Here is a 20742-nt window from a genome sequence, read left to right on the forward strand (position 1 = left end):
AAATCTGAGCCTTTTTCCAGGATGGATGTACACGCACATGTGATAATAGTAAAGCAATTAATGACACATGCTCCTGAGAAACAGCTCTCTAGCTTTCTTGCATAAATATATACATCTGCAGAAGTTAGCTTATTGTAATGTTTACATAAAATTCACTTCAGTAGCCCTTGAATTTATTTTTCCGCGTTGCTGTGAATAGAGACGCAACGGTGCTCTGCCTTGCCACCAGGCCCCACACTAGGGACAAGCAGGGCTTGGAGTAGTTGCACAAATACTGGACAATTCCCTGCACATTAAAGATAAGTAGCAGTTCCTAATTGTTATCACTTGCTTTCATGCCTCTGACTCATTCCTGAATTTTTGTTTTAAACAATATAGTTCATCTGTAATGGAGTAGCAAAAGGGGTTACAGGAAAAAGAAAGAAGCACTTTTGGTTATTTTTGAAGGCTTTGTGGCTGGAACACATTGACAAAAACCAAGGGCTAAATTGCCATTTGTAAACTGTTCGGGGGAGGAAGAAAAACATGAAACAGAAATATAGACTCCCTTTGATGAAACAGGTCTTAGGTCCTTGCTTTCTGCTGTGCTAAAACCCAGCTATTCAAGACGGATGCTGGTGGAGTTATCCTGCAGCCTCTTTAGAGAAAAATACTTAGAAGTATAATAACAGCATGATTTTAATATTGACATATTTATACCAGAGAGCACAAGCATGAGAGTTTTTCAGCATGAGCTTGTAAGCAATTTTAAAAAAAAAAAAGGGGTTGAAACATTATGCCCCCTCACTGTTACATATTCTGGATGTGCAGCAGTTTGTGGACAAGCAGCTTTAGAGTGCTGTTAAATGAATATTTCCAATCTATTTGCTTTCCCTCCTTGCTGGTACAGAAAGCTCTGTCAAAGTCATGAATCTAGCTACTCCAGCTTTGGAGAGATCGTGCTAAATTCTCCCTGACACATCGCCAAATAAAATCCAAACCTACGAGGACTGAAAACAAGAGCCTGATCCCACCAGAGAGAATAATTTGACTTTCTAGATGCCTAGAGCACTGAAGACCCCTAATGGTTCAATCCCCCCTTGCCCAGCACCCATCCCAGCCCTAGTACAGCACAATTGCTTTTGCAGGAGGAAAAGGAGGAGACCAGCAGAGCCCAGAGAGGTGAGAGGAGTCGCCGCCATCCCTACAGCAGGGTCTAAGCAAAGGCATCTCTGCCCAAAGCAGAGAGGTGCCAGTTTGGTCATAGCACCTGCTGCGTGGACCTGACAAGCCTGAAAGCGCAGAAGCAAAGTGTTGAAAGGTGTAAGAGCAGCATCGCATAGCGTGACCCATCACTAACCTCTTGTCTTCCTACCCCACATCACCCCCCACAAGCAAACAACCTACTTACCTCCCTTTCCTTTGCTTCTAAAACCTTGAGCTTGAGCAGGCTCAGCTTTGCCTTATTAGCTCTCAGCTGGTAGCATTTCCCTGAACTGCCTTTGAACCTTGACAAGGCATTAACCCCTGAAATCCTAGGCTTTGCCTGGCTCAGTAGGGTTGATGCAGGACACTGTGAGTGAGATGGGGAAGCCTGGCCAGCAGGTAGGGTGCGGCAAGCACCCTGCACGCAGGGAAAGCATGGAGCATTCCTAGGGTGGGATGCTTTCCTCTGTCTTCTCCCTTTGCTCCACAAATGGTAGCAAAATTGCTGGCAGAGGAAGACTGATGCCCTATGGAGCGTGTTTGCACGGGCTGGAAGGGTGACAGCACTCGGCTGTCAGGATGCTGACCCAGTCCTCCAAGCTCGGCAGGACTCTGGCTGCCACCGTATTGCTCAGGGCAGAGAGCTGCATAAGTCTTTGTGCTGCTCAGAAAGGGGAAATCTAACGTCACCCTCTATATTATGGAGCTAGGCATTTAAATGTTTGGGAACTTATGGGGTCTCTCCCGATGGGATGCATTTTTTCCGTTAAAAACGTAGAAATTAAAAAAAGCCCTGTACAAATTGAGCATGTCAGCTGAAGTATGAAACTGTAATCTATGTTCTTATGTGAGCTCTAATTTTATGCCTGCTGGTACTCACTTATACAGAACTTCAGCAAACATTTATATCTCTCTTAATTATCCTTTTTCCCTATTAATTTCTCTTATGTTCGATAAATGATCCTTATGCCTGTTGGTTTAAGACTTCCTAGCAAAGTTGTTTTTCCCTGCTTTTCCATAAGCCAGATATTTTAATTTCTTGCACTATGCCTCATTTGCTGGTAACAATGATGTATTTTCCTTTTCCCCATGTATTTATTTTTACTGAGAGATGCAGCCGTTCATCACACTGAAATGAAGAATTATTACTTAGCTATTATTATTATTGCTAGTGATGGTATGTAAACAACTATAATGATGTGTGGGCTTGTGTAGGAGCAAAGACCACAATAAAGATGTTGCCTTAGGGGGAATGAATGAGGAAAACGTGCAAAGATTTAACCAGCGCACCCTCTCCTTGCTGGTTTTGTCTCCTTTAACTGCTCGCTTCAGCTCCATGGCCTATTTCCTTTGGTCTTGTTTTCCCACTAGATTGGATTGGGAGCAACTGGTCAATGGGGAGCCCTCCCCAAAATACAACTCGACATAACTACCACAAGAAGGACACATGCCAAAGCACTTGAGAACATGAATGATGTGGGGAAAGGGTTTTTGCTAATACTGTTTTGAATATGGATGGATGCGTGTGGTGAGGAAGGGGTGTTTTAAGCATGCGGTAAAGAGAAAAAGAGAAGCAGAAGATATATTACAGAGATGATGGCCCAAGCAAGGCTGCGGGACAACCTGGAATGAAGCTTTCAAAGGCCACTACTGGGTCAGTTTGGGTGCTCTGCCTAGGAAGAGACCCTTTTTACTTTGGTTTCCTTGTCTGGGAAATGAGTCTTTTTTATATACATTCCTAATACATGAACAGGTTTACTCCAAAGGTATGAGACTCTGATGTTCATTTCTTTCCTAACTGGAAACAACCAACGATAAATCATGTGTTTGCTCAGCTGCTCCATGGCAGTTACACTGCTACCAGGTGCCAATGACTTTGTCTAGAGTAAGTGGGTAGGTGACAGTGAGAAACAAGCCCCGCGCTGATTTTTACGGTCTTTAGTTATGTTTGCAGGCAACGAAAAATCAGCAGAAAGTAGGGAGGGAGCATGAAGAGAAGCCAGAACTGAATGGAAAAAACCCAGCTCTTTGGCAGACCCATAAAGAAAATTCAGACTAATAAAGAAAGTTCAGTCTCTTTATTCTGTGCTGCCAGAAATTTACTGCCCTAAAAATGAAGGCAGTTGGCTTTAGGAGGATCAGCCTTGAAGACAGTAAAATTTCAGTATCATGTATTAGCCTGGCTTCCCTTCTCACGAGTAGGAGCGTGAGCAGAAGAAAGAGGCATCAGCCCCGTCATCCCTCATCCCACAGCTTCTGGCCTGACAAAGCTCTCTAGGGAAGGGATGTTTGTAAATATGGGACAAACAGAGTATTTTGCAGCAATAGGTGTTCCTTGAAAATGGGCCACCTTGGTCATAGGCTTCCCCAGACCATTGCAAAGGGCTTCTCTTGATCTCAGCTCTTAACAGCTGGCTCCAGGACAGACCCACCCGCATGGTTCTCCAGAGCCACTGTGAGCTTTGTGAGAGCTGGTTTCCCACCTGAAGATCCAGGCTTGCTGCTTTTGGAGGCTTGTTACATTTTTTCAGTATATTCCTCAATGCTAACCCATTCCTGGTTCTGTCTGAGTTTCCTTTCTAAGCTTCTCTTTCTAAAAGCTTGTGGGAGCATTTTAACGCCAATGATTTTCAACAATGAGCATTGTGAGCAAACCAATGAGAGGAAAATCCACTTAGGATCTCCAAAGAGCTTACAAAGCAATTTTTACGAGGAGCTGACAAAAGTGGAAAAATAACTTAAAACATATTTTATGAATTCAGAAGCCAGTTCTGAGATAAATATTTTAGCCTTTCTTCTCCAAAAAGAGGGGTGAGAGTGAAAGAAAGACAGAGAAATGAAAAAATCATCTGTGTCGAGGATATGGCAGATATCACTAACCAAACTCTTTCAGGATTTAACATATACCAGAACTTGAAAAGCTTACATATTTATTACAGCTATTTTGCGTTCCTTACTGGATTTTGAAAGAGCTTCCCTAGTTTAAAACCATTCAGATCTTCTGTCACTTTTGTTCCCACTTGCTTCGAACCAGCTAGAATAATGTGTGTAAAGTAACGTATGCCCTATGCAATTCCTCTGTGCCACCAAGGCACAGACTAGGTCCAATGTTTTTAATAATGCTAATGGTGCTGCTCCTGGATGTCGGTTTCTGTCAGAGTCATCGCTTAACTAACGTGATCAGGGCAAAGGGACCAAATCACTCCAGAAACATAAATGAGCTGTTCGGCTTCCAGTGACTTTCGGGGACTGGGAGCAAAAGCAATCGTCCCCACTGGTCCCATCCAGCTGAAGACTAGAGTAGTCCTTACAAATACCAGCACCGCTTTGCATTGGGTTTGGATCTCTGACCCACTGAGTGTAGGGTAACAAAGACATTCTTATTAAACTCCCCCCATGCCTTTTCCCAGCCTGAACAACAGCCCTTACGAACATTTAAATGGAAGATGGTACACTATGGGAGCACACTGCAGTTTTGGGTTGAGCTGGAAGTGAGATTATGGTAGAGTTTTCACATCTTCACACAGTTACCCAGACATAAATGTACACCCCATGTGGAAGAATAATGACAAGTTCCTTGAAAAATTCACAAGCACCATAAACAAACGTTTAAATTGTGCTGGACATGAAAGGAAGATGTTGCCAGCAAAGCTGGGTTGCATCCACTGATATGAAGTCACTGGGTCTCGGGGGGTAAAGTGGCCGCTGCCTCTGCTGCAAACTCCAAGAGCAAACAACAAAATGCAGACGAACAGAGAGACAAAAATAGTCAGATCTGTGGGCTTCAGATGACAGGAGCTGAGGGACGCAGATTTGGTTTTCTCCAATAATCGTACTGCCAAAGATTGTCCTGGTTTGGGGATATTTCATGTAATATTCTCACCATTCTTCTGTTGTAGCTTTGCCGCTTTTATACGTTTTTTTGCCATTGGTTGATGGTTTTTAACTCTCCGTCCCTTCCTCCTAAAAAGACCTTTCTCAGCTTGTTTGTTTGCTTGTTCCTTTCCACAAGATTCTTCAACAAAATCACAGTCTGTCAAAAGCAAGGCGCCTGCATTTCTGAGCCCTCGCTGCTTTCCCGGGTAATTTATGAAAATGGAAGAGCCTGTTTCGGGCGTAATTCAATTTGTTCTCGCTCAGCATCATAAGCACATTTGGAGCCAGATAAGACAATTATCACATGGATCTTTAATACCTGCAATTTATAGCTAAAAGGTTTATTCTGATAACTTTGTTTTCAAGTGCCATGTCCTAAAGCACAGTGATGGGGGCTCTGCAGCAGTGAGACAGCAAAACTGTTCCTGCAGCGGTTCCCCTGGCACGTCCATGCAACATCAATGCGGGGCATGTTTTTGGGGAGCAGACATACTCAGAGCAGCAATATAAGAGCACAGATTGCATCGCTCCTCAGGGGGAAGGGGTACAGGGCAGGCAGAAGACAAGGCTCGACTCCTCGCTGCATGGTGACATGTGGCTTCCCCATGAGATGGCATGGAGTTGCTCCAACGCTTCCACCACCTTCGACATGGAGGAGGATTTCAGAAAGCATCCAGAGAGAGAAGGCTGCTACTGAAATGTGTTTTCATAATCACTTAATTTTCAGTTTCCAAATGTGACTTGTGTATGTAACCTTCAGCGCCTTGCAGAGCAGGAGTCCGCAGTCTAACAGTGACATTCAAGGCTGAGCACCAAAAAGTCAATATTTTCAAGAGAGCTCAGTGAAGTTACTAGCAAGCCTGCAAACATTTGCTTTTTAGCACTATGCATGAATACTGATATCACAATGTATAGTTGCTCATTAGAAAAAGAATCTGATTTCTAATTGAATTACTAGCTTTTTATCACTGTTTATGACTCAGGATGCAGAAATGAAATATTCTAATTATTTCATGATAAAAAATGAAGATAGGGACTTATGATTTCATCATGTGGAATGGTCTGTGACAGTGTCTATTTTCAAAAGATAAGGTCTGCTCTGATAAAGAATTAACTTGTTTCACTTCCATGAGCAGAACCAACAGATACCATAACAGGTAGCCAGGGGTATTTTGAGAGAGCTAACATCAGGCACTTTTTAGTTCAATTTAACGTGGAACCTTTGAGCATTATTAGTGTTTGTATTTGGTCAACAGTGAAAAATCAAGTGTATTATGACCACACACTGTAGGTTTGCAAATTAAAAAGTGATATATTTTTGTAAGGCAAAAATTAATTCATTTAAAAATGTTTATAATTCTATAAGAGTAAGTCACCACAACAGTTTAAAAGCCACACTCCTTCTCATAGCTATGCATCTAGGGCACTACCCTACTTTCTTATCAATCCAAACATAAGAATATTTTATAACAGTTAAGACTCTTTGATGTTCATGTGCTTCTTTGGTGAATTTTACTAGGAAGATCTTATATCTAATGCTATTTTAGCTATCTCTTGATATATCCAAGCCATCAGAGCATCGCAGCTCAGAAGGTCTGTGGTGCATTTCTTTAGGGACTTCATTAGTGGAAGATATCCTGACTCAGTACACGGGCTACTTTTGATGCATCATTCATACATACAATTCAACTCTACATCACAGGGTTGGGGGGGGGGGGGGGGGGGGGGGGGGGGGGGGAGATATTTTATGTAGTAATTTATAATAGTTACCCAAACAGTGCTCTAAAATTAAAAAGTATTATTTGCATATGTATAACATTAACTAAAGACTTTCAAACAATAAAAACCTCTCTATCAGCTCATGCCCACATGACTGATTAGCTTTTTCTCCATAGATAATTTGACCTGCAAATTACCCAGGATGTTTCAGAGGAAACAGCCTGATCTGTACCTGAATCCAGAGAACATGAGTCAGGGTGAGTGTGGGAAGCCAGGCTGCAGTAGTACACGAGGGGATGAGAGGAGGGAGGGGATGCTTCGAAGGAAGGAGGAACTGGTCAGCTTTGGGATAACCGAGGAGTGGGCTGAGCTGCTCAGAGGATGGTGCTTCTCCCCTATGACTTTGCCTTTTCAAAGGAACTGCAACGGCTCAGAGTCGAAGCAGGTAAAGTCCTTATGTTAGCCTGCTGACCCCAAGGAAATCGTTCACATTTAGCCAGAAAGAAAAATCTCAATGAGTAAATGATGAAACGGGAATTTTACCTTTTCTGGAAGATGGTATTTGGCCCTAAGACAGGCAGAGATTATCCATTCTCTATGCTTCTTATTTATACCTTGAGGAGCTGACAGCTCTTCTACAAGCAGACTGAGGGTTTTTAGACAGTCTGAGGTCTAAAATTAGGCACTGGAACTAATAGGCTGTTATTGTCTCATAATTATATTTGACATGATGCTCTTAACTCTTTTCTGAAATATCATCCTGCATCTAATGGAGTCAGGATGCCGTAACTTTGTCTGCAGCAGCAGACATCAACCACACCGCGACACGGGGGTATCACGGCTGCTGCTCTTCCCACCTCCCTCTAGATGACACGCGGAGGCCCCAGCTTGTCAGAAGCAACCCACCTGGGCGAGGCTATACCTTTAGCTGCGAACTTAAATGAAGGGATGCTGCTTAGGATTGCTTTTTAGAGACCTAGCTGAGAGACACAATTCCTGCCCTGCTACTTCCTTGCACTGAGAGCAGAGGAAGCAATTTGTTGTTGGCCCTTTCTAGCAGCTCCTTACAGCCCCCCCAGCAGTGGTTCAGGTGTCCTGGCTGGTGCAGCACACCGCCAGAACCGGGCCAAGCCAAGTCAAGCAAGGGCTTGCTTTCCTCTGCTGCCCTCCTGGCAGTGTGGGGAGCTGAACAGACCTTTCCTTCTTCCCTTGGCGTGGCCCAGGGATCTAAGCAAGCACATTTTCATCGCCGGAGTCAGGCAGGCATCAACCTGCTGTCAGCAGAAGGAAAAATAAAGGGCTGCAACTCAAGTCCCTTTAGTTACACAAGGCACTTGGGAGGTTCAGGTTTTAGGGTTTTTTGCCCAAGCTGCTGGAGCTGTGACCTTCAAGGTATTGCCTTGACAACTTGTGCTTTTTAATAAAGCACAGTCTGGTGGAAGGGAGTTAATTTACACGGGTTTTCATTCTTCGAGCTCTGTCATCAGTGCACCAGCCTCACTTATTGAATTCCCCTGTCGATAGAGCAACCAACTGCAGCACATTCACATCCAAGTGCCCAAATGAAGCACCTGTTCTCAGTTACTTGAGGATTAATTTCTCTTTTCCACTTCATTCCCTTTCTTTCTCTGTTTTTGGCTTCTGGTTCTCCTGGCACAGACACAAATGCTAGGAGCTCCAGTTGGGGATGCAGCCACCTTAAATAGCCTTTTTATTTGCTTAGTGCCTTTTCCTTATTTGCCTTGCTCTGCTCTTTCAGCTGCCTCTGTCTCATCGGAGGCCCGGTTCAAACCAATCTGTGCAATCTAATGCAAGCCAACATGATTTTTTCGGTGGAGTTGTATAAAGCCAATAAATAGAAAATACCCCCATATTCCGGGTAGGTCTCTTAGTCTTACCAGGTTCTGCCATCAGATGTAGCATCGTCCAAGCAAAGCGCTTGGGCATATGAGTACCTTAAAAAAACAGGTTGATCCCCCGAAGCCACCCCTTCACCTGGGCTGTGTAGTCCCATGGGTCCTTAGTAACCTCCCAGATGAAGAGCAGAGGACTTGACGCTTTCTGCAGCGCCAAATGCATAGGCTGCAGTTTGACACAGAAACCATTGTTTTGTTTCTCCAGCAGTTGTGCTGGGATAGAGCAAAGAATGAGATCCTTTTGAGTGTCTAGGGATGGTTGTTATGCGTTAATTAATGATTCAGCAGCAGTGATATATAAGGGAGAGTTATGCATGTCTAAGGTGATTCATGCCGCCTCACTGGATTTAAGTCTAATGGGAAACATATTTCACTGTATTTATGGGTAATGTCCATCCATATCCTAGATATCTCTCCAGGGAGGCTTCTCTCCACAGCCATCGAACTCCTATGAAGAAATACGGACTCCTCTGTACCCTTCTTGGCTGTAAATCTGCAATTAAGAGAACGGTCCATTTACTTCTCTGCGATGCCGAGATACTACTAACTCGTGGCTCCATCAGGGTGGTTCCTCCAGCCAACAAGCCTTTTCCCCACCTGCCCTACTCCAGCCCTCCCAGCCTGCCACCCCCACCCAGAACAAGAAAACCACTTTCATCGGGGAGCTGCATCTCAGCAGGTTGACTTTGCAGCTCTTTTACTTTTCTCCCACTTCTCAGAGCCATTGGACACATCGATGGGATAGATCTGAGCCTGGCTTTTGGCCGTATGAACTGCTCCCCCCTCCCAGCACAGCCAGTGCTGCCCTCCTCCCCCATCCCCTGAGGTCTGATTCACTCGTACCCTCAAGGCAGAGCCATTTTTGCATTAGACCTTCAGGGCTAGCTTTTCTTTACGTGACGTTATGTGATTAATTTCCCGCTGAGGTGGCAGGAATAGAACGGTGACACGACAATCTGTTTAAATTCCCTTTTCTATCTTCTTTCCCCCCCCTTTCTTTTAGTGTTTCTTGGCTTATGCTAAGCCTCAAGGAACTGCTGTCTGGTAACCCTGCACCATCTGCTGTGCTGTTAGCAGAGAGGAGCTATGGCCGGAGCCGTTTTTTCTTCCCTTTTTTTCCCTTTCCCCTCTGCCAGGATTTTGCATGCTCACGGCTCCCTTTGAGCATATTCTCCCTCCTCCAATTCAGGGGCCACAAAGGTCTGGGCTGCAAAATTATCATGCAGAAATATTAGCATCAAACTATTCAGAGCCCAGCATTATCCTGGTATATACAGAAATATAGGAGAGCATGCATGTAGCACTCTGTATACCTAACTCCTCCTGCAGCTGTGTACAAGAGTGTGTAAACAACCTGAGCATGTGTGTTTGGAGGCAGAGAGAGGCAGAAGGAAGGGAAAGGAGAAACACAAATTCTGCCAAACTCCTTTGCACAGTTCCTGGAGCAACGCTGAACTGGAGCCCCGATTACCAGCATGGCTGGGTCCAGAATCAATAGGCAACTTGCACTGAGAAAGGAGTCAAGTGCCACCAATTCAGAAGACTTCCTTGTCTGAAATGAAGCCTGCAGGAAGAGAATTTCAGAGAAAACTCAATTGTCTGTGTAAGCTGAACGCTCCTGCAAGGGGTTTTCATTGCATTAAGAAACACCTTCAAAACCCATTTTTCCCATTACGCAAGTACTGGTGGCTGCAGTAACAGTCTGGAGGTATCAGTGATGCTTTTGAAATATGCTGGAGACTTTGTGCATATGAATGCGTCTGTGTCTCCCATAGCACAATAGGTTCCTGACCTATTTGGATGCTAGGCATGAATATATAAATACTAAATAACTGTTAAACTGCTACATCAATTCAATATCTTGACAAAAACCTTTGACTGAGGCTTTTTCAAACCAGCAAGATTTAGATTGTTTTCCCTTTGGGACAGTTTTATCTAAGTGTATTGCCACGTTTACCCCATTAGAGCTTTTTGCTGAGACGAGTTAGAATACATGTTGAACAAAAGAAAGATTTCTTAAGGCAACAAAGAGAAATCTTTGTCCAATCATGTCCCTGTTACTGCTCAGCCTGAGCTGCAGGAGGCAGCTGGGGCTGAGTGCAGCAGCCCAGCATCACCCCACAGGTTGGTGACCACCAGCCACAAAGCATAAGCAGGGAGCAGGAGAGTAATTTGGCAGCCGAAGGCACGCGGTTTTAGAAACAAGCTTCATCTGCTCTCCCTCCATGTCTACAGGGGACCACAATGGTGCAGATAGCTGGGAAAAGAGAAGGAAAAACAGCAAAAGAGCTCCATCAGATACACATATGGAGAGTGGAGAGAAGGTGATGGTACCCCACATCAATATGACTGCATGGGGTTTGGACCATCAAGGTGGGTTTTGCTGGAATGAAAAGCAGTGAACTTGGGGATGTGGATCACGGCATGCCAGAGTATTTAAACACTATTTGTTGCTACTGACTGTCTGTCTCGGCTGGTTCCTTGGCTCATTTCCTAAACTTAGACCATGTCTGACCCCCATACCCAGAATCACCCATAGTTTGAAAACCCTATAGCTCACTGAAAGTAAAATCTGGTGCTTCCCTCCTCCTTTTAATCCTGCTTTAGTATAGAAAGTGGCTCCCCATGGTCTACAAGGCTGTGACAGGTAGTACGGTTTATTGGAGTGGTGGAGAATGGGGGGAGGAAAGAGGAGGAACGGTGCGGGAGGGTTTGCTTGCCCATGCCACTGGCTGTCACAGCAAGCACCCCTGCATCACATGAGACAGTCCCCTGGCTGTAAAACCTCCCCTCACCCTTCCCCATCTGTTCTGGACCAAGGTCTGGGCCCGTTCTCCAGCACAGATTTGTGACTGGACCTGGAGGCGCGGTGGAGACACGGTGCCTCTTGGGCATAGGGCTTTTGTCTTTCATCCTAATGTTTTGAAGACATACTGTAATTTAATCCTCTTGGGCCAGTCTCTGGCAAATTGATTTCTGCATGCAGGCTTTCCTTGGGAATTACTTCGGGATACTATTTACTGCAAAAAGTTCTTTCAATGGCAGCAGCAAGAACCGTGCTTTACGATAGCAACGTTGAATCCAACACCAGGGCAAGGCATGTTGATGAATTTCCCAAGACCGTGTGCATGACTAAGTAAAATTATGTTGTTATCAGCTCCCCTACCAGATTTTTCTGAATTAGTTAAAGACTTAGGGTATCTCTTAAAAGATTCTTGTGAACTGAGTTTTATGGAATATATAATTTTTCACAGATGTCTCCTATGGTCCGATCCAAGACATGCACCAGATCTCGGATCAAGCTGAGATAATACAAACCATAAGAGACAGCTTGTATCCCAGAGACACTAAATAAGTTGCCCAGGGTGGCAGAAGCAGGATCTCCCTTGTACAGCAATTCAAACAGATTAAATGACTTGTCCAAGGTCACACAGGAAGCCAAAGCCTAGATTTCAACCCAGTTCTCCAGCAAATGCCTTAGTCCTTAAGTCTACCCTTTCCTCCTCAGCACAGAGTGAGAAAAATTATTACAGAAATCTCAAGTTCAAACTACTTGCTGCTTGGACAGCAGCCCATGTCCTGGCTGCTTTATCAGTTTATGTGGAAAGACTCCAAGACATTACTTATATTGACTCAATATTAAATGGCAATAACCACCACGACAGATTTACTGTCTGGCGATGTCTTCCTGTCTGCTATAGTAACAGTAATGATAAATTTTTTCCTCATTAAAGGAATTAGGCACTTAGTCCCTCTAGCAATATTTTGAATTTTCCTGTTCCTGGGAAGATCAAATCCCTATCAACAATGTTTTATCAGGGAAAGATCACACCTGATGGTACCGTGCAGTGCAAGGCAGGTTTTGCCTGGGAGTGATGCTGTGTTTGAAGGCACCATTTGACTTTCATGCTGTCAGTGCCACGTGGCAGCAACCCACGGGCAGATCGGGGATGCTCTGGGAAGATGCTGTCAGCAAACATCTGCTGCTTTCTGAGGAAGGTTCGGCTCTGGTGCTGAAAGAAATGCCCGACAGTCATGGTTAGAGGCAACGAGTGGCTCCGGCATAGCTGTTGCTGGCTGAAAACCAGCAGGGTACATAACAAGAAAAAAAATCTTAATTACGGACCTATGATAAAGTAATACATTCTCTCTTTCTGTTGACTTGGGGGAGGGTCAAAATTGAGGAAATTTTAGGAACCTGGGTTCAGGCACCCCTTCATGTAGCAAGACAGGACTTTAAAGCTGTTACCTGTCAGAAACCTCCCATAGCACTCGGTCTCAGGGTGGAACGAGCACCTCCCTGTCCCAGCCTCCAGAGGCAGGGGTTTGAGCACCCAGCTGCTACCCGGAGCTGTCATTAAGCAGGCAGATGGGCCTTATTTCCACAGAAATCCTGTACCTACTGAAGCTGGCCTGTTTGATACTGATTTCAGCGGGACCAGGCTCTCAAGCTATGTTTTCTCATTAATTTATCTCACCTTTGCTTGCCTAAGTATGGTGCAGGTGACTGAAGTGACGTGACCATTTTAGTTGGTCTTTGGTTTTCAAGCTGCAATTTGCTCTCGTCTACTGTTACCAAACCACAAAAACACTCAATCCAGCCTTCTGTAAACATCAAAAATAGCCTAAATAGCCCTGGTGCTCCCTTTTGCATTACTGAAAATAGCAGGAGACAACAAAGAAATAGAATTAAGGAAGGCCGTGCATGCAGCCCTTGCTCCTTGTTTGTGCTGGCTCCGTGCATGCAGACGCCGGTGTGAGGGACCTCTTCATGGCTGAGCCATATGCTTGAGGGAAGCAGTGGCAAATGTGAGATGAATGATTTTTCTGACACCTCCTGCACTCAGACGGGCTCTGTGAATCTCACCTTGCTCATCACTGCTGTTGCTCTCTCATTAGGAGCAATTACCAGACTGTTAATACCCCAGGGGAGCATGGTGGCCTCTGCTCTGCATTGCCAGGCTGTCCCCTAGCTGAGCTGCTCTTCTCTCACTCACCTCCCTTTAAATCTATATTTTTATATTTTTTTTTAACACACATCAAAGGGGTAAAGGGAGAGAAATGTCAACAATTAATCTCAAGATTGGTGCTGAAGATCTGTTTTTCCATGCTAAATGTCAGAATCTGTGTCCACCCCTTCAAGAGATGAAATAAGGCTAATGAGCTTGCCGTGCAGGAGACATGGTTCTGCACTCGACCCTGGAGGGACAGAGGAACAGGCACTAGAGGAGATATTATAACTAAACACTTATTTGCTGAGTATCTCTCTTCCCTGCCCACTCTTTGATGATGGGGTGTTTCATTATTCTGTGCTGAGCAAGCACAGAACCGGTTCAGGATGGTGCTTAAGTGCACGTTTAATTTTAAGCTTGTGCCTCTGTTTTTGCAGTAGTTCAAACACATGCAGAAACACCATCCTGAATACTGACATGCTGCAGAGTGGGGTAGGAGAAAGACAGAAGCAGCTATGGTATACGACTCAGAATCTCATTAAAGAGTATCTCTGTCCAGGCTTTTCCTTCTTTGTTGACTTTGATTACCCTGTTCAGTATCCAAATGCCACCCATCAAAACTAACATGTATTGCAGGTGATGAACACCTGTGGGCTTTCACGGAGAGAGGCTTTCCAAGTGAGCAGAAGGGATACAAGGGCTCAGGCAGCGATCCCAACCCAGGCACACAGAACACACTCCTGGTGACACCCTCCAGCCTTGGTCACGACCACGGGGTATTTTTTTCCCTGCATGGGATCACAAGGCATCTTTTCCACCTGTTGCACACACCCGGCTATATGCACAAAGCACTCGCGTTCTGCGCTCAGACAGCAAGTCCCTATAAAGCCCTATATGTATAAATGCTACGCAAAAGAGTAACTCAAGGTGATGGACTTACTCTGCCGCACGCTGTGCATCAGGCTGCGAGAATAACCCCAAGCAAAAGCCCAACGTGCTACTCCACGGTGACAGTGGCAGGATGGGTACCATCACAGGCCTATGCATGGGAAATCGGAGTCAATATTTGTACAGTATTTTGAAGAGGTAAGGTAGGACTGTCTGAATTATTCATTCCAATTATATTCTTTGCAAATGTTTCTCTTTTCCTCTCATCTTAATTCATTTGTGAATGAGTTTGAATTTCATTTGATGCATTTCTTATAATTGACCAGATGCTGTTTGGGCACACAGTTTCCAAACAGCCCTCTCTGTCTCACAGGCAGTGCTGTCTGACTCTTCCACCCCACACAGATCCCCCCTCCCGCTGTTCTTGATTATTATTCCAGCTATATGGCTGGCCATATGTATTCTTTCTGCTTCCTAATTACTCTGAAATTTTTCCAGAGGAAAACTGAACAAGCATACTCCTGTTTGATGGGGATTTTTTTGGTAGGAGATCTGAGAATTATTCTGAATGGGAAAAAAAAAATGCATTCACCCAAGGAGCTGTGAGTAATGAACGGCAAGGGGCCAAAGAATAGACTGGGCTGCTTTATTGGGCAGAGCAATCCATCTCTCCTCTCCTCTCACCTCTCCTCTCCTTATCCTCTACTCTTGATTTTCACATGTTCAGCCTTGTAAAAGTGACATCATCACCAAGCTCTGGAAAGTGGAAGATCCTGGGGTTTCCACGTAATTTTGGATTTGCACTGAAGTTTGTTGGTGGTGTCAGTTGAGAAACGTGCAGCACCAACCACAAAGCAAGGTCAGGGAAGGCGAGCCATCGCTTGCATAAGCTGTAGCGTCCTTGTTGCAAAGTTTAACCTTCTTAATAAGCACCGGCAGTTTGATTTAACTAATGCTAAGTGATGCCGGCTGGATTTCACCTGGGGTCCCTGCTGTAGGTATTCTGCAGCTTTGATGGGAATATTCCTATTAATCTACAATGAGGACAGGTTTTTGCTTGATGTTAATGATGCCAGTGTTGCAAGCACTTGCTTGGATCTGGAGAACTTTTAACTGCTGACTGTGTCTATTCTTACTTTTCTCTTCCAGCAGTAGGAAATAATGATCCATTGACTCCAGTAGAGCACTGCTGATTTACACCTGCTGAGCATCCAGCCTAAGGTGTTTCATTGATTCCCTCATTGAAGAAAAATGAAGTGGATCATTCTGGTCTAGATTATGAAAATATATTCTTTCTGATGGAGCATCTGGGCAGCACATTTAGAAGAGTTTCTCCTCTCCTGCACAGTACCAAGTACTGGTGTTATTTTGTAACATGTGATGATTTTTAAAAATGTATTCAGCTTTCACCTTCTATTATATTGGATCATTAGCCAGCATCCTGTTATGCAATGTGATCAGCAAAGCTTGGTGCAGTATCTCGCAATGTGATATCATTTCTCAAACAGAGCATGCAGTGGGGAAGAAATTAATTTCTCAAAGCTGCGGCATCATTACTGACACGGTAAAATGAGATGGCTTCCCTAGTTGTTTTAAAGGTTTTAAATGCTCAGGCTGAACACTGATCTGAGAACACCAGGGAGTTATTTAATATACCCATTTCCAGGACAAGAGGGCTATTTTCTTTTAGGACATGATTACATTGGTGAATGATACCTTCCTGTGCTCTCCCAGGTTTCCCTTTTCTTTGGAGCTGTCAGAACAAACTCCGATTTGTGGGCATAGCCCAGATATAAGGGAGATGAAGGCACAGGGGAGAACAGATGTCCATCCACAGGCTCCCTGATAGCCTCCTGGAAAGCAATACTTTAATGAATGTCCCCAAGGCAGCTCCACTACCCCTGCACAGGGTGCAAGCTGGGGACCTGACCGGCCATAGATTCATCAGACGAGTCAGCGTACTGCACATATGCAATACAGTCACAGAGCATCCCTCGCCACAGCAAAGATGAGAGATGTGGGGTGCAGCGCCCCATCCTGCCCATTCTGCAGGGCACAGCACTGTGCAGACTGAGATGGTTCAATAGGTCTTTGTCCCAGGGGACAATGATAACGGTTCTGTGATTTTCTCCTGAACAAATGACACACAGACCTTCCCTAGATAAGCCACTGGAAACAGAAGAAAAATGCTATATGTTTTTGTTCAAACACCTGGACCCCTTTTGTACATGCAAAGTTTAGAAGCAGGAATCACTCATGCAGAGGCATTCATGCAAATAAAGTGCTGTGCACCACTTGGAAAAATTACCTCTAGAAATATGGTTCAAATGATGCAAATCCAAAGGATGCGATATGGTGTTGAGAACTCATTAAAACCTTCGCTTCAAGAAGTTTCCTTAAGAATTGTTGTCTGTGCTGGAAACAGCCACACAGTCTGAGCCTGAAAGCAAAATTTGTTTGTTTCTTCCTTAGGAATGGAATAGCCAAAGTTCATTTCAGATACTTCCTTGCACTTTTTCACCCCTAAATTGTTATCCACATATAAATAAAGTAAATAAGATGTTTGTCCTTGCCCACCAAGCCCAAAAGGTGCAAGAGGACATCAACTTTTCTGCTTAAGCTGTGACACGCTGTGCATGTCAGCAGCTGGTGGAATTGCCTCTCTGAGGCGAAGAGGACACCTCCCCATCTGCTTTGCATTTATTAGCCTTGACTTAAAAAAACAAACACACATTTTGCAGCAGTGCTGCTGGAAAACTTACTTTTTGCCAGGATGCGTGTCAAGCAGCCTAGAGGAATCCAGTTAAGTGCCCCAATGTCACAATAGCCTAAAAACCTGAGCACAAAATGAATGCGCTGAATCAGCCCAGTGGAGATATTCCTCCACCCTTACATACAAAAGCAGAGACAAGCAGCTCCCATTGAGGTAATCTCAGCAAAATGCCTAATTCTTCTTCATCCAGCCAGGATCACAACAATCTCCTCTTTCTGCTCTGGGGACCACAGAGTCATAGGATTTCTGAGGCTCGCTCATGGGCAGAAGAAAATGACACCTAAGGCTCCCCCCATCACTCCTGGGCTAAGCCTGGGTGACCTGGTGTTGTGGTTTAACCCCAGCCAGCAACTAAGCACCACGCAGCCACTCACTCATTTGCCCCTCACCCAGTGGGATGGGGGAGAGAATTGGGGATAAAAAAAGTAAAACTCGTGGGTTGAGATAAGAGCAGTTTAATAGAACAGAAAGGAAGAAAATAATAATGTTAATGATAGCAATGATAAAATGACAATAATAATAGGATTGGAATGTACAAGTGATGCACAATGCAATTGCTCACCACTCGCTAACTGATGCTCAGTTAGTTCCTGAGCAGCGATCCCCCCAGGCCAACTTCCCCCCACTTTATATACTGGGCATGACGTCCCATGGTATGGAATACCCCTTTGGCCACTTTGGGTCAGCTGCCCTGGCTGTGTCCCCTCCCAACTTCTTGTGCCCCTCCAGCTTTCTCGCTGGCCGGGCACAAGAAGCTGAAAAATCCTTGAGTTAGTCTAAACACTGCTTAGCAACAACTGAAAACATCAGCGTGTTATCAACATTCTTCTCATACTGAACCCAAACCATAACACTATAGAAGCTACTAGAAAGACAATTAACTCTATCCCAGCCAAAACCAGGACACTCAGTCCTGGTGGGTTCATTTTCTCAGAGAGCCTGGGCTCCAGATCACACAGCAGCCAGCAAAGTCACCCAGCAGGTAGCAAAGCCCCACTGCTGACCACGGCTCCAGCACTAACAGTGGCCCAAAGCAGCTGCTCCACAACCACCCCACCCTCGAACTCTGTTAGTTTTGCAATGTCCTTGACACTTTCTCCAAGGGGCTCTGGAAACCATTTTCTCCCCTTATTTGTTCTCTGCTCCTTTAGGAATATAGCATTTGTGAGCATGCACTTGCATCGGGCAGCCCCACACGCTCTGAACACCAGCTTCTGCAAAGAATTCTGCCTTTCTAATGCACATCTTAGGAATGCAAATTTTTGCAAATGAGAAATGTTCTCAAACATTATGGATACAGTTTATGGTTTTGTGGAGATCAGAGAATCTGGCAATGTTACACACAGTGATGACATTATTCCAACTCTGACAATCCAAAAAATCATTGAAATGCTGTCAGTCATGGATCTAGTTTTTCTTTGTGGACTGCTGCTCCTACCAGCTGCCTGTGGCTACCAGTTGGTGAGAGGAAGGGCAGAGATTACAGGCACATTCCAAATGTTTGTCTTTCCCACGCATTTTTCAGAGGGAAACAGCATGTTTCAAAGGGAAGCAGTAGACTTCTGTTTTCCCAATCCAGCTAGACCTTCAACTGCTTTAGGAAGAACTTGAAATGAAAGCAGCAAGGCATGAATTGCAGATATACCAAACTTTTTGGCATTTCTTCCTCTCTCTCTCTGCTAATATTGGGCAAATTTTACAAATGGTACAGTTATCAGGTGTCTAAGCAATATGACATCGCTACTTTATTCACCTTGTTGCCCAAAGCTATGCTTGATGGGACATATAACTCAGTGCTAAAAGGAGAGCGATACTGCCCGAGTCTTTAACTCATTTTTCTAAAAGATTGAACTCATTTCTATTATCTTGTATAAAACCCCTGGCAGCAGAGAGTGGCAGGGAAGGCAGGTATTCATCCTGCAGCTTTACAAAAGAAACCAGGATGGGAAGGTTAAATGATGTGCCCAAGGCTACACAGCACAAGAGTGTCAAAGCGTAGGTGGAAACTGGCAGCCAGTGGTCCCCTCCCTTCACTCAACCAATATGTTGTTGCCCAGTTGAAAGAGGCATTTCTTCCCCAAGCCAGGAAGGATGGCATTTCATTGTGTGCAGCCTCTGTCAAAAATACTAATTTAAGTTTCAGTTACTCAGTTTACAAAGAGAAACACTAAAGGGAATGTTTGCAAGCAATTTCCTGAAGCAAGCATGTAAAGCAACAAAGATTTTATACTGGCATATTTCATGTCTGCATGAAGGACCTGGGGAGTGGCCTAATGAGGGGTAGCAATTCATTTCCATTCCTTTTACTTATTTTTGCCTGTTTGCCCATAAATCTGTTCTTTGTTTGACGTAAAAAAAATATAAAAACTTAGGACGGCAGCCTTAGATATGAGAGATTGATGAGCTGATGGGGAAGTGGCTGAACAGGCACTGCTTCATTACCAGGGAGTAACTCACTGAGGAACTTGCATCTCTTCTGCTGTTAATTCAGAAGGGTTTGCAGTTTGTTAAGGATTTTGGAGTACAATGTTGTTTCTTGTTTGCACGTGCATCGAGCCTATGAATACCTTGTACATAGTTCAGTCTGGTTTTGCAGTAGTCAGGTGGGCTTTTGGTGGGAACAGGGATGCTGGCTTAGAGGCAAGATGCACAGGTAGGATACATCATTGTCATCACATTAGAAAGGAGGCTTTTCATATTCACTCTGCTGGTAAATCTCCAGTGGCTCAACTGACCCAGAAGCATCAACACTTCCTCTGCAGGTATCGCAATGCACGTGATGAGTATTTAATGGTCAGAGATAGGAAAGATGAAAACTGACTTGGAAGCACACAGGAGGATTCAGAGAATTTCTGCATCCCTGAGTAGCCCTTGGTTATCTCTGTTGTCCCACTGAAGGAAAAGGGATGACTGTCACTAAAACAAGCTTGACTGATAGAAAATCTGCAGAATCCATTTTAGAGCCAGGTAGAGATGAGTAGATGAAATCCGACCAATATCATCAGCAAAAATGCCACTGATTTCAGGCGTGTTAGGCTTCTTTTCTTGTCCAGGGCCTGAACCAAAGTCCAACAAAATCCATTGAAAATCTGTCATTGTTTTTGATGCTGTGTTGCACTTTGTTTATATGCAGACTTCACAAATGAAATGCTTGTCAAGTCCCTGAAATTCGTGACAAAATTCCTATGACTTGAAGTGGTGTGGACTTGTGCATCAGCCATACCCAATGCTACCCTTTTTTGCTCTAATGACTTGCTTCACTTCCTCGGGAGCTTGTGAACAATGTTGCTTTAGGAAAGAAATAGTGAAAGAAAATTTGCCAAGAGCCTTATTTCTGTGTTCGACATTCACAGATGGTCAAAGAAATAACCTCTGCCAGAAGGATGCACTAGAATAGCTTTAAAAACCGGAGCCTGTGTATCCAATCTTCTGA

This window comes from Accipiter gentilis, chromosome 10 (assembly GCF_929443795.1).
Source record: "Accipiter gentilis chromosome 10, bAccGen1.1, whole genome shotgun sequence".
Taxonomy (NCBI): Eukaryota; Metazoa; Chordata; class Aves; order Accipitriformes; family Accipitridae; genus Astur; species Astur gentilis.